The 15680-nt window shown below is 42.3% G+C and overlaps 1 protein-coding gene across 4 annotated transcripts in view; it reads left to right on the plus strand.

Moving 5' to 3' along the window:
* CEP170B (centrosomal protein 170B) overlaps positions 1–15680 on the plus strand; it is a 161130-nt gene that overhangs the window by 12425 nt on the left and 133025 nt on the right. The gene's annotated exons all lie outside the window — the stretch shown is intronic.

The following is a 15680-nucleotide window of genomic DNA, read 5'->3' on the forward strand; positions in this document are numbered from 1 at the left end:
CCTTTTCCAAAATGGTTGCCGAGGCCTGTTATAACCGGAGCTAAAAGCAGCATTGGAACTTCACTGAATTATAACAGCTTTATGAATGGAATAAATACAAACGTGGGATTCTTGGGGCTGATATATGGAAACAGGAGAAAATACAAAGCAGAAATTGTCCTCCTGTCTGAAAGATGAAAAGAAAAGGATTTATTTAGTTGCTATGGGCAACCACTCAGTTTTGCTTTTGTTGTCATATATCGGCCGTGTTGGCATTTATTAAAAAAACATCCTCAAGGTTTGTTCATACGTACGGCAGCCTTTGCCGCCCCTCTGAAATGCATTCCGCGATGGATCGCTTATAGGGCTCATGCACACTGCAGCTCAAAGAAGCGGCTCCTACAGGCTTTGGAGCTTTTTTGAGCTCTCATTTTTTCTGCCCTGAAACTCCCCTCCATGTTAGCCAATGTGAATGTGTCCATGCACACCTTGGCTTTTGCAGGAGTTTACAGGCATATGCTCTTAGAGGCAGACCCCCCCCCCCATCAAACTAAAGTTTTTGAGAGGAGCTTTTGAGCAGAAAAGATGCCTAAGTGCCCCAAAAAGTGCAAAAACATGTGAAAAAGAGCATGAAAAAGCTTAAAGAAGCTTGAAAACAGAAAAAAAAATAGAAAAAATTAGCTTAGGGGAAGGTTTGTGGGGAAAAAAATGCTTATGGATCCTGGAGACATCAAGAGAGTCTACATATTCACCAGCACGCCATGGATCTACAATCACCATCCAATGGCTTTTATTGCAGAGAGATCGCATCACAAAAACAAGTGCAACCTTTCAGGGTCGTGCAGGACCCCTTCGTCAGGCACACTCTTGACAGGCAGTATGTCGCCTCCTCATCACCTGTTTTAACACTGAAAATGTCAATCCACCACACCACTACAGCATTCATGGTGGTTGCGGCATGGCCCCATTCACTTGAATAGGTTGTGTTCAGTAGAGCTCCGCCTGCTGGATACAGCATGCCATTTAATATTTGCCATGGCATCTGTACAACGCTGAGCAGCTGCCCTTGTTTAGGTGGACAGTCGGGGGGCATTAAAGCGGAACTGACAGCAATTTTCTGACATTTGTGAGCAGGCAAGCTATTTGTCACCGAAGAAACCTGCAACCTCTCTTCTGTGATTAAATACACCTTTTGTGCCCGCTCTCAGCATTCTATGGCATTTAAATTGAGCTGCACATGCTCAGGTTTCATCACTGACACGTTCCCTGTGTGCCAGGATGGCGGACATCTGCAGATGCACAGGAGTTGCGTTAAGCCATGCCAGCTAATGAAGATGCCTGAAGACTGGTACTTGGAGAAAGGGTGTTGGAGAGGGACACCTTGCGGACCTTGGATGTTAGAGAGGTAAGTACTTTGGTTTCACTTTAAAACCGCATCTTATAGTGCCTTGAAAAAGTATTTATACCACTTAATTTTCCACATTTTGTCACGCTACAACCAAAAACATGAATGTATTTTACTGGGATTTTATGTGATAGATCAACACAAAGTGGCACATAATTGTGAAGTGGAAGATAAATGGGTTTTCATTTTTTTTTTTTTTTTACAAATCAATATCTGAAAAGTGTGACGTGCATTTTTATTCAGCCCCCCTGAGTCAATACTTTGTAGAACCACCTTTCGCTGTAATTACATCTGCATGTCTTTTTGGGGATGTCTCTACCAGCTTTGCGCATCTAGAGAGTGACATTTTTGCCCATTCTTCTTTGCAAAATTGCTCAACCTCTGTCAGATTGAATGGAGAGAGTCTGTAAACAGCAATTTTCAAGTCTTGCCACAGATTCTCAATTGGATTTAGGTCTGAACTTTGACTGGGCCATTCTAACATATGAATATGCTTTGATCTAAACAATTCCACTGTAGCTCTTGCTGTATGTTCAGGGTCATTGTCCTGTTGGAAGGTGAACCTCCGCCCCAGTCTTAAGTCTTTTGCAGATTGTAACAGGTTTTCTTCTAAGATTGACCTGTATTTTGGCTCCATCCATCTGCCCATCAACTCTGACCAGCTTCCCTGTCCCTGCTGATGAAAAGAATCACCACAACATGATGCTGCCACCACCATTTTTCACGGTGGGGATGGTCTACAGTGTTAGTTTTCTGCCACACCTAGCGTTTTGCTTTTTGGCAAAAAAGTTCAATTTTGGTCTTATCTGACCAGAGCACCTTCTTCCACATGTTTGCTGTGTCCCCCACATGGCTTCTCACAAACTGCAAACAGAACTTCTTATGGCTTTCTTTCAACAATGGCTTTCTTCTTGCTACTCTTCCATAAAGGCCAGATTTGTGGAGTGCACGACTAATAGTTGTCCTGTGGACAGATTCTCCCACCTGAGCTGCTTCTCTGATTATTGCCCTTCTTGCCTGGCCTGTCAGTTTAGGTGGACAGACATGTCTTGGTAGGTTTGCAGTTGTGCCATACTCTTTCCATTTTCGGATGATGGATGGAACAGTGCTCCGTGAGATGTTCAAAGCTTGTGTAAAATGGACGTTTTAAACATGGGTTACTATCTGTCAAGTTAAATAGTTCAGGAGAGGTTGTAAAAACATCCTATGTAGATTAAGATTTACCCTGCTTTAAACTTGTCCAAAACTTCATCCCTGACCTCGCTGGTGTGTTCATTGGCCTTCATGATGCTATTTGTTCACTAAGGTTCTCTAACAAACCTCTGAGGGCTTCACAAAACAGCTCTATTTAACTCTATTTTCTAATTAGGTGACTTGTGAAGGCAATTGGTTCCACTAGATTTTAGTTGGGGGTATCAGAGTAAAGGGGGCTGAATACAAATGCACGCCACACTTTATATATATATATATATATATATATATATATATATATATATATATATATATATATATATATAATTTAAATTGAAAATCAATTTATCATTTTCCTTCAACTTCACAATTATGTGCCACTTGGTGTTGGTTCTATTACATAAATGTAGAAAGGATTGAGGAAGTAAAAATTCTCTCAAAGGAGAAAAGGACTTTGTGGGCACAATATGAGGCAGAGATGATATAAAAATATACGTCTTTATTACAAAAAATACATAAAAAGAGAAATAGACACAAATATGTAAAAAAAACATCAACACCCTCCGCTGGACAAGGTCAACAGATACCCAAATAACCAAGCAAATAGGCATGGATCCCTTTAAAGAGTCGAAAAACAGTCTATCGTGTAAGATGAATACGTGTGTATCAAAAAGTTGGGTTCATGGACTTCCTGAGGGCAAAAATGGGTAGGTGCTCATTGACCCTGAACATCAGGTACTGGGGGCGACACCACACAGGGCGGGCAAATATTCTTTCAGCAGGCTGAAAATCCAAAGGCTAGTGACATTGGGCCCCTAGACTGGCGGAAATCCGCCCCCTATGATGACTGGGGCAAAGACGGTAGTATTTCTATTCAGGATAGAATGGTGTGACTAAATTAGGAATCAAGGTAGAAACTGGGGAGTAAATGACTTGAACATATCGGTTCAAATCCGAATATCAAAAGCGGTATCAGCCTTCAAGGGAGCTCCAAAGACAGAACTGTCCCTTTCACACGTTCTTGGGTATAACTTGCTAATCATCAGATGGAGATGAAAAAGCCTTATATTAATGTATTGAGAATCCCCCACTTGGAGGCTCACTAGTGGAGCCAACACAAGCCCCGATAGGGTGGAGACACCTGGAAGTTCCCCTTTTCTCCTTTGAGAGAGTTTTTACTCCCTCCAATCCTTTCTATACCATTATGGATGTTGGCATGGTGGGGGTCCTACCTCCTTATGTCTATCACATAAAATTCCAACAAAATACATTTACGTTTTTGGTTGTAACATGACAAAATGTGGAAAATTTCAAGGGGTATGAATACTTTTTCAAGACACTGTAGCTGCTTTTACCACCCCCTGGTCGCACGACTGAGTGAGCCCTTAAGGCCTGTACACATGATCAGAAAATCTTACGAAAAATATTGCTTTGGAATCAATCAATGATAATCTGATTGTTAGTACACAGCTTTCGAGAGCCGATCAGGACAGTTTATCCGATGGGACAAGCGTGAAAATTTTTCTTATACGATACCAGTGTGATTTTTGCTTAATCAGTACAGTTGTTGTTCGAAAATACAACACATTACATCATTTCTGAATTTTTATTCTGTCATACGAGAATTTTTATAGCTTTGGTAAACTCTTCATATTCGATATGAGACTAGTGTGCAAAAAATCCAATAACGGATGATTTGATATGGGGAACTCTGAGACTAGTTACCCTTCAGATCTGCCTCCCATGTGATTTCATAGTGGATGGCAGTGGTGGATTCCATATCCATGATTGAACCCAATAATGGCTATGGAGTCCACCCACTGGCCTGGGTGGAACAGATGTGGAACTAGTCTCTGGGCATCCCCATCAAACTCTGCCCACCGTGATCATATATAGTTACATAGTAGGTGAGGTTGAAAAAAGACACAAAAAAACAAGGGATTTTTTTTGCTCTCCTCCGCTATGTGTCTTTCATGTTCTATCTTAGCCGTCCTAATTGCACCCTTACATTTTCCTGTTGCATTCTTTATAAAGTCTGAATGCTGAGGATGATCCCTCAACCTTGTATTTTTTGAAGGCCTTCTTTGCTTTTATATGCATTTTTACATTGGAGTTAAGCCATCCAGGACTTTTGTTCGCTCTTTTAAATTTATTACCCAATGGGATGCATTGGCTAATGCCCTTATTTAATATGCTCTTAAAGCAAACCCATCTCTGTATGTCTTTTAGCAAGGTTTGTAGTTTAGGGAAGTTGGCTCTTTTGAAATTCAGTGTCTTTGTATTCCCTTTGTTTCCTATTTGTGTGATTTATACTGAAACTAATTGACCTGTGATTACTCTTACCTAAATTGCCCCGTATTTCCACATCCGTGATCAGGTCTGTATTGTTGGTAATCAGTAGATCCAGTAATGTTTTATTTCTAGTTGGTGCCTCTACCATCTGACCCATAAAATTGTCCTGCAAGACATTAAGGAACTGGCGAGCCCTCGTCATTGGTTGCTAGGACACTGGTGGCCCTGCCTCCCAGCAACCATTAAAGTAAATACGAAACACATTAATAAAGTTATGTAAATACAGTATGTAAAGTACTGCTTTAAAATGACGGTGCTATATAAGTACTTGTAATAAACAAGCCGCTGGGTTGAACAAAAAAAAAAAAAAACTAGTGGTGTGTATCAGGCTTAAAGCGTTTGTAAAGGTGTTTTTTTTTTTTTTTAAAAATAACAAACATGTTATACTTACCTTCACTGTGCAGCTCGTTCTGCACAGAGTGGCCCCGAACCTCGTCTTCTGGGGTCCCTCGGCGGCTGTTTCAGCTCCTCCCCGCAAGCATTCACCACCTTAATGCGAGCTCCCTCGCACGGTGGTGAGTGCTTGCGGGCGCGCTCCCGTGATACAGCCGGCGGCTATAGCCGCTCGCTGTATCACTCGGCCCCGCCCCCCGGCGCGCCGCATCATCGGATGTGATTGACAGCAGCGCGAGCCAATGGCTGCGCTGCTTTCAATCCATCCACTGCAGCCAATCAGCGGCCAGGGTGAGCGGAGGAACAGATGTCGGGAACGCGAAGCTGACTTTCGAGGCGTCAGGTAAGTAAAACGGGGGGCCTGGGGGCGGCGGTTCTGTCAGAAGTTTTTTCACCTTAATGCATAGAATGCATTAAGGTGAAAAAATTTTTACCTTTACAACCCCTTTAAAGCTTTCATGAATTAGACACGGGACTTTTTAAAGAGTCCATGCTGCCAAAAAAGTTTCGAAATTGCTTTTTTGAATTGCCCCATTGTTTTCAATGTAGTTATTGTTTAGACATGTCTCTTTAACTAGGAATCAAAGACCTATTTTATTCTCTAATCATCCCCATTGAAAGAATATAAACCCGTTTCCTGTGTGAGATATATATACGGAGCCTGACCTGGGAAAATCTGGTCATCATATTGTTCCAGGTAATTGACTCTCCCCCACCCACATTTGTAGGATAACAATGGTGCTTTTCTAACCCCTTGCCAGAAAGTGAAATAGGATCAGGTTTCCTAAAGCTTCAGGTGAAGGCCTTTGACGTGAACTGTTTAGAATGTAGACTCTAGAGTGATAGCCAGAAACTGGACTGGAATCATAACTTCACGGTTCAGGAATCTCCTTGTGGTTCTGACCATTTGGATTAGGACCTCATTCACACGGCCATATAAAAGCTGCCAGCAACTGGTTTGTATTGCATCTCAATTTATATGCGTTTTTGTCTGTATGAGTTAAAGTGGTTCTAAAGGCAGAATGTTTTTTAGCTTAATGCATTTTCTGCAAACCTTCTGTGCACAGGATCAGCGCAGGCTCCCCCTTATACTTACCTGAGCCCGATCCAGTGCTATGCCCGAGAGCAGCAGCTCTCTTCCTCTTCAATGGACAGAGTGGCAACAGCGGGAGTCATTGGCTCCTGCTGCTGTCGATCAAATCCTGCAAATGGGGGGCGGGGGCCAGTCATGCTGTCTTTGTCTATGTTAGCCGCTGACAGATCTCAGTCACTAATTTTCCATTTTTATAAAATGATGGCATATTAATTTAAGGGAGTTATTAATGGCTGTTTTAAGTGGACCTAGCATTCAATATCATTTTTCATGGTGCATGCATGCCAATGAATGTGTAACATTTACATATATTTATCACCTGCTACAGAGATCAGGGCACTCCTCCTGACATGTTCCGCTTCTGTCTCCGGAAGGGCGGCACTTTTATTGTCCAGTTGTCATTCAGGCTCGCCATTTACTTCTTGGCTGAGATGTATCCCGCTGTATCATCTCACCTTGTGGTTACAGTGTTGCAGTCTGATCGTTGGTGGGGGGCAAGAGACTGAGGAAATGCTTTCTCCTGCTTGCAGTGAAGTGATGGCATAATTTCAGTTTAGGCAAAGTCACTTTACTGGAGCTCAAGGACAGATTTTGAATGATAAATTGTAGAGCTTTGCTGAAAATGCACTTTGCTGCTGTAAATGTTGGGAATTTTTTTCATGTAGGCTTGTAAATCTACTGAAAGGTCTGCTTTAGGGGTGCATCCGACCACTCGGGCACTGGGGGGCCCCATCAGGGTTGCCAGCCTCAGTAAAACCAGGGACAGTATGTAAAAATCTGTTTGTTTGTTTTTTTTTTTTTTTTTTTTTTACATCTGTCTCTGAAATGTCCCTTACCGACATCCTATTGGTCCTAAAATCCCGAAATTATAGCTGCCCCACCTCTCCAGTACCTTCTCAGCCAATAGAAACATGTCTGTGTATACCATGTGGCCCCATAATCTCTGATTGCCTGGGGGCCCCATAATCTCTGATTGCCTGGGGGCCCCATAATCTCTGATTGCCTGGGGGCCCCATAATCTCTGATTGCCTGGGGGCCCCATAATCTCTGATTGCCTGGGGGCCCCATAATCTCCGATTGCCCGGGGGCCCCATGACACACTTATGAGTGCACCCACACTCTGAGTAGAGGTGAGAACCCCAACGGGGATTCCTGCTAATAGCTGCAGGAAGCAGCCCCATTGAAAGCAATAGGAGGCTGTCAGCTCCTGCAGCCAGTGTTAATTTTGTCGACTAAAACAACTAAAACATTTTAGTTGACTAAATGAATATTATTTTAGTCGACTAAAATACGATTAAAACTAAAACAACTGAGATGACTAAAATATGACTAAAATGAAAATGGTATTTTAGTCAAAAGACGAAGACTAAAACTAAATAGAAATTTGACTAAAAAATTAACACTGGTCTGTAGTGCATGTTCATACCTCCATACCATAATAAATAACATATGAGATTTTTCACTCCAGCAGTATATAATGAGTTTGGAAATTGTAGAGAAATGTTAACTAATGCATTACAATTTAATTACACCCGTTTTAGACAACTAAAATGTACTGGAGATTTAGTCGACTAAATACGACTAAAACTAAAACAACTGCAGAAGACTAAAATGGGACTAAAATTAAAATGCCATTTTAGTCCTAAGACTTATGCCCCGTACACACGGTCGGATTTTCCGACGGAAAATGTGTGATAGGACCTTGTTGTCGGAAATTCCAACCTTGTGTAGGCTCCATCACACATTTTCCATCGGATTTTCCGACACACAAAGTTTGAGAGCAGGCTATAAAATTTTCCGACAACAAAATCCGTTGTCGGAATTTCCGATCGTGTGTACACAAATCCGACGCACAAAGTGCCACGCATGCTCAGAATAAATAAAGAGATGAAAGCTATTGGCCACTGCCCCGTTTATAGACCCGACGTACGTGTTTTACGTCACCGCGTTCAGAACGATCGGATTTTCCGACAACTTTGTGTGACCGTGTGTATGCAAGACAAGTTTGAGCCAACATCCGTCGGAAAAAATCCTAGGATTTTGTTGTTGTAATGTCCGATCAATGTCTGACCGTGTGTACGGGGCATAAGACTAAAACTGGATTGAAATTTGCTGCCAAAATTAACACTGCCTGCAGCTAATCGTGGCAGCGATCACATGCAAGTGGCCATGATTAGCTGCAGGAGCCAGCAGCCTCCCAATACATTCAATGGGGCTGCTTCCCACAGCTGATTGTGGATACCCCATGTTGGGGTTCTCTTTTTATATATTCAGAGTGCAGGTTTGTGACGGATCTACAAGGTACTTTTGCAGTTGTGAATGCTTCCTAAAACCCTCCATAGACGGTTCGAATCTCGGCCAGTTCAGAAGGGACTGGCTGAGATTTGAACCATGTATGGGCAGGCTGAATGAACCCAAATCGATGCCTTAACTTGGTATACAACCAGCCTGTCAGATTTTACATGTGATTATTGCTAGTGGCTTTTTTAGCCGCTAGCGGTAATCACTGTGTTCTCTTGGCGGCTTCCCCTGCCAGGAGAACCAAATGTCTCCACAGGAGGGATTCCCCATCACGACTGACTGTGATGATGGGGATAATCGATGGGATAGTTGGCCTAGGGGGGCAGGAAGTATTAATCTGGCATTGTTGGTATGTGGCACAGCTTGTGTGTTAAGGCCGCTGAGAGCATTGTGTGTTTTTTTTCTTAAAGTTTGTTGCATCGAGGCAGCCTATTCCGTTTTGCATGGGCTGCCAACATACCCTAGCATGACCATTGTAATGCAACAGCCATGCACAGTGTTGCCCTACCATTCATTTTTTTTCATGCTGCAGTGCAGGTGGGTTGCCTTAGTGCAAGGGTAGGCAACCTGGGGCCCTCCAGCAGTTGCAGAACTACAAGTCCCATCATGCCTCTGGGAGTAATTGTAAACTGTCAGCCTTGCAATGCCTCATGGGAAATGTAGTTCCACAAAAGCTGGAGGGCCCCAGATTGCCTACCCCTGCCTTAGTGAGTTGGGATGCCATGTAACACACACACACACACACATACATATTTTACTTGTGAACTGGCCCTAAGTCTGTGGAACTTAGGGCCAGTTCACATCAGATGCAGTTCCGTGCGCTTTTTTTCTGAACTAAAAATGCATGTACAGTGTTTTCCATGTGTTCCAATGGCTCTAGTTCACACCAGTGCAGTCAGTTCCAGTCAGTTTCTTAACCGGAAACTGACTGCATTGGTGTAAACTAGGGCCATTGGAATATATGGAAAACACTGTGCATGCATTTTTAATGCAGGAAAAAAAGCGCACAGAATGGCATGTGGTGTGAACTGGCCCTTAGGGCACCACATGCAGTCCAGTGCGTTTTTTTTTTTTTTTTTTTTTTTTTTTCTGCATCAAAAATGCATGGAAAGTGGGTTATATGGTTTTCAATAGCATAGTTCACACCAGTGCTTGCAGTTCCAGTGCGTTCCTGTTCCAGAAAAAAAAGTAGAACATTTTTCCTGTACTGGACTGTACTGGAACACAACTAAACGCATCAAAAACGCACTGGAGCACACATGTCCTTATTTAAAATTAGAAAAAATGAGGGGGGGAAACGCACTGGACTGCATCAAAAATGCACTAAAAACGCACTAGAACGCATTAAAAACGTGTCAAAAACGTGCATGCAAAAACGAATCTGGAACACCCGGACTGTGCTTCTATGGTATTAACTAGCCCTTAGAGAAATACTTATGATGTGCCCCCACCCCCACACTGCAAGGGTTAAATGCTTGTTTTTGCCTAGGCTGCCAGAAAAAAGGAGTTGTGTTTTTTTTGTTTTTTTGTTTTTTTGTTCCTTGCTCCTGCCGGCTTCTCCTTCCATTCAACTGATCCTCTGAAGCCTGTACAGCCCTCTGGCTGGCAGTTGCCCTCTAACATCAGTAGATATGATGCAGTCCTGCACTGTAAGGCCTCATTCAGATGGGTGGCAGACCTTACCACCCTTCCGAAAAGCTATTTTCTGTGGATCGCTTTTCATAAGGTAGTTGACAGGCGATTGAAAGGTTATATGTTGCCTCCTTATCTCCTGTTTTAACCCGCAAATGCGAGCACGTGATGGCAGCATGGCCCTGTTCACTTCAAGGGGTCGGGTTAGGCAGCAGTACTGCCCACTAAACATGGGATTTAATTTTTGCCGTGGCTATGAAGCAAAGCATGTTGGCCGCGGGATGTGTACATTTCTGAGCAGCTGGCTGTTCTTCTCTGTGTGGGTGGCCAGTGAAAATAAATCTGCGACTCAACTACTCCTTTTTCCCGTGCCAAAGTGAATGGGCCCTCAGCCCCGGTTCACACTATTGCCATGCAGCTAACACTGCGAACGCTGTTCATTTCCGCACTGCGTTTTGCGATCTGCTGCGGGTGTCAATTCAGAATGAAAACACTCCAAAATCAGGTCACAAAAGCAGTACGTTTGCCTGAACCGGATTGCTTGCGTATAAACAACCACGCGTTCCGGTTCTAGTGGGGCTAAAAAAAAAAAAAAAAAAAAAGGCACCTGCACTTTTTGGTGTGGATGTGTTGCAACTTGAACCATCAAAAATGAATGGGCTCAAATGAGCACAGCATAGAATTGCGTGCACAGGAATGAAGTGCCATTCCTGTGCGATTCACATGCGGTTTACAATGTGACCCTAAGCTAAACGAGGACTCTGAGGAACCTGCCCAAGACCCGAAACATTGGACCACTGCAGGGGGCTGCTGGGGTACTGACAAATGGACGTTCAGAGGCAGTTGGATGCTTTTTTTCAACGGCTCCTGAACTTATCCAATGTTCTCTTATGTGTACATGTACACAGGTTCGTTTAACCTCCCTGGCGGTATGATTATGTCAGATTTAAATGAAATTTGGCGTATTATTTATTTATTTATTTTTTTTATTGTAGGCCTGTAATTCTTATCTAGTAGATATCCCGGGTATGATAAAGTTTGAAACACAAAATCATAAATTATAATACAATAAATAAATATAAATAATTATAAAAAATAATATAATAATAAAATTAGTTTCCCCACGATTCACTATCGCTCAATTCTGCAAGTGTTCTAATTTACTATCGCTTTTTTCTAGCTGGTCTAAAACCACTTTTGACGTAAAGGGACACTTTTTGGTTGCTATGGACAATCTCCAGTTTCCAGGCAGAAAGAACAGTATATATCAGGGATATGCAATTAGCGGACCTCCAGCTGTTGCAGAACTACAAATCCTATGAGGCATAGCAAGACTCTGACAGCCACAAGCATGACACCCAGAGGCAGAGGCATGATGGGACTTGTAGTTTTGCAACAGCTGGAGGTCCGCTAATTGCATATCTCTGCTATATATCATATAAAACTGCATGCAGGGCACTGGACAAACTACTAGGGACAAAAGGGATGTGAAATAATTTCATACAGTAATGTAATCTGTAAGATTACAGTCTACTGTATGTTATGATTTTTCACTTTTTTTAATTTGCTGCCGGGCTCCGCCCCCATGCGTTGCGGCGCTCGCAGGGAACGGAGCCCGGCACACAGAGGCTTCTGGAGGAGAACACAGCCTGCAGACACAGCGGGGGGGACATCGCAGGATCCTGGGGACAAGGTAAGTACACTGCATCGGGATCCTGCAATGCGATCCCGAGTGTGGCTCGGGGTTACCGCTAATGTGCTGAAATTTAACCCCGAGCCACACGCAGGAAAACCGCCAGGGAGGGTAATGAAATTTTTAGGCAGTTGTGTTTATAGTCTTTTCTTTAAAGGCAAAAAAATGAGTTCAGACGCCAAAGTTTCAGATGCCAAACTCGGCGTTTCGTTTACAAGTGTTTTTCATTTTTGGCTATTTTGAAAAAAAAAAAAAAAATTTATTTTAAACGCAAATGCGGCAAAACGGACATTTTAAAGTGGGTTACTATCTGTCAAGTTAAATCGTTCGGGAGAGGTTGTAAAAAAGTCCTGTGTACATTAAGCCTTAAAGTGAATGTTACACCAATGCAAAAATGCGATCCTGACCTAACCCCTTTTCTTCAACATAAAGAGAACGGTTTGGATCCTCGCACACATTTTCGGTAGCTGAGAAATCTGTGTGCAATAAGCTGAGCAGATGATCAAAATCGCTCATCCTGACTCATTAGAAAAGCCTAGGCTGCACCGAAAAAGAAAGTCCCATCTTACCCTGACCTTTAAATGCCGTAACGAGGGTACATACAGAAAGATTATACAGTCAGAATGGACATAAAGTCCTCTAAAAGGCTGAAATATATACAGAAATGCCAGCACAGACGGTTTATGTGCCGAGGGCGCTGCCAGGGACAATTTAACTACAGGTAGGAGGACACAGAGAGCTGCTTTTTTTTTTTTTTTTTTTTTTTTCTTCTTAATACAGTGACAAAGTACATGTTACAGTGAAGATCAAAGTGCAGTAACCTCTAGCAGTCAAAGGAAATTGATTTGTTTCTCTTTATTTTTTTTTCCTTTAACTGGCCTCTGTAAACCGAAATCTGCTATGGGTTATTGGACTTTGCACTTCACTGCGAACTTTGCTCCGCTTTCCTGGGTTAGGGTCCCCATGCACAAATTCCTGAACATATGATTTAATTTAATTAATTTAATTGAGAGCCCCTAACAGGGAGTGTGTTGGATTTCTGGGTGCTATTCATATACTCATCAACAGTAATTATGGTTAAAAAAGATATTTTATTTTGACACATATACATGAAAGAAAGAAGGTACCGTATATACTCGAGTATAAGCCGAGGTCTTCAGCACATTTTTTTTGTGCTGAAAATGCCCCCCTCGGCTTATACTTGAGTCAAGCACTTTTCTGCAGCAGAGAATGACATTTTCAGAACCGACTTTGGGGCCCCGTATCTCGTGGGCAACTTAGTGCTAAAACCCCTAAATTTGGTGTGCAAACCCAGTGGAACTAGCACTACAACATATCCAAAGCTGGCATTCCTAGCACCAAGTGCTTCGGAAAATGTCATTCTCTGCTGCAGAAAAGTGCTTGACATTTTCCGAACCGACTTTGGGGCCCCATATCTCGGGGCCACTTGGTGCTAGGAACCCCAGCTATGTTGGCTATGTTGTAGTACTAGTTCCACTGGGTTTGCACTAAATTTGTGGTTCCTAGCACCAAGTGGCCCTGAGATACGGGGCCCCAAAGTCAGTCAACTGTGTCCATCTGCAGCAATGTAATTTCGGGACCCTTTATGTCCAGAGACCCCAATTTTTGGCTGCAGCTAGGGGGCATCTAGGAACCCTTAACTACCGAGTTTGAAGTTCAGGGGACCTGTGGCTCCAAATGGGCACAGTGAGGCATGCAAATGGACATTGTTGACCCTCTTTTCCACTTACAGTAGCTGCGCATTTCTCACCCTAGGCTTATACTCGAGTCAAAACGTTTTTCCATTTTTTCTGGTAAAATTAGGTGCCTCGGCTTATATTCGGGAAGGCTTATACTCGAGTATATACGGTATATAAAAATACATTTCTTCCATAGAAAAAATACCACACTTTTACTTCTACATGGAGGTGATTTTCTCTGGGGGTCAGTATTTTGTGCTTCATGATTTGCTCTGATGTCACCCTTTTCTACACATATCTTGATCATTCCACAAGTGAATTCAGAGTTACACATCCAAAGGTTTCCGTAAATATCCAGGTATTGTCATATGTTGTTTAATAAAACCTGGAAAAACTTTGTAAATGCTTTGCTCCAGGAGCATTTTAATATGTATATATAATTTTTGTATTCTTATTCATTAGACAACAGTATCCACACATGTTCCTGAAGAAGCCACAAGGCGAAACATGTAGAACTAAAAGTGTGGTATTTTTTTTGTATGGAAGAAATTTTATTTTTATATAGCTTCTTTCTTTCATGTATACGTGTCAAAATAAAATATCTTTATTAACCATAACTGCTGTTGATGAGTATATGAATAGCACCCAGAAAGTCCCACACACTCTCTCCGTTAGGGGCTCCCTTTTTCTCTTCGTTATAAAGGGACGTTGGTGCTGACTAATTAACTTTGGGAACTGATCACCTTATATTCTTTATAATTAATTTAATTGATTTAGTCGTGTAGAAATCTGACCATGCATGGACAGGAAGACACAAAAGAATAGTATCCCCCGAACGTTGATTGAACCAATTGGCTGTTTTTAATTCCTATTGTTTCCAGGTATTTAACATAAAACCTCCCAGCATAGTAAATCCTATCAAGGGAAGAGCAGGTTCGCTCCCCTGCTGTGTGACCTAATACAGGTGACTTGTCAGCAGACAGTACTTTATAATCCTGCCTCTTCCAGCGACCATGGAAGACGTATAATGCTGGCTATGGGCAAGCAGACTTTCCATCTACTGCTGCAAAATATGACAGAGCATACTTGGCAATCATCGTAGAGGCTGCACAGGGATTCCGGGATAACGGCTACAGACTTGGAGTGGACCTAACATTATCTAGATTTTCTTTCATGGCAAGTGCATGCATGCTGAGTGTGTACTGTATAAGAGTAACCCCTTGCAGGTATTTAGTATCTCTTAGTACTACCCCTGACTATACCTTCATCTCCTTTTCCTCCAGAAGAATGGAGCCATCTTTGTTCAGGTATCATCTAGGGCTGCAACTAACGATTATTTTCATAATCAATTAGTTGGCCGATTTATTGTTTTGATTAATCGGTTAATAACCTTAAAAAAAAAGTGTGGTGTATAATTTAGTTAATATGTAAAGTTTAAAAAAAAAGGCAATTTATTCTTAAATATCTATATGCAGTCGTAACTATAAATAACCAACTATATGGTTGGGGAGCAAAATCTTGAATCCACTCTGAGAATAACAGACAGAAGAGATATACCATATATACTATTAGAAGAGATATACTGTATATACTATTATGCCGCGTACACACGATCGGACATTCCGACAACAAAATCCATGGATCTTTTCCGACGGATGTTGGCTCAAACTTGTCTTGCATACACGCGGTCACACAAAGTTGGTCGGAAATTCCGAACGTCAAGAACGCGTTGACGTACAAGACGTACGACGAGCCGAGAAAAATGAAGTTCAGTAGCCAGTGCTGCTCTTCTGCTTGATTCCGAGCATGCGTGGAACTTTGTGCGTCTGAATTGTGTACACACGTTTGGAATTTGTGCAAACAGATTTTGTTGTCGGAAAATTTGAGAACCAGATCTCAAATTTTGTGCGACGGAAATTCCGATGGAAACTGTCCGATGAG

Source organism: Aquarana catesbeiana, linkage group LG13 (assembly GCF_042186555.1).
Source record: "Aquarana catesbeiana isolate 2022-GZ linkage group LG13, ASM4218655v1, whole genome shotgun sequence".
Classification (NCBI taxonomy): domain Eukaryota; kingdom Metazoa; phylum Chordata; class Amphibia; order Anura; family Ranidae; genus Aquarana; species Aquarana catesbeiana.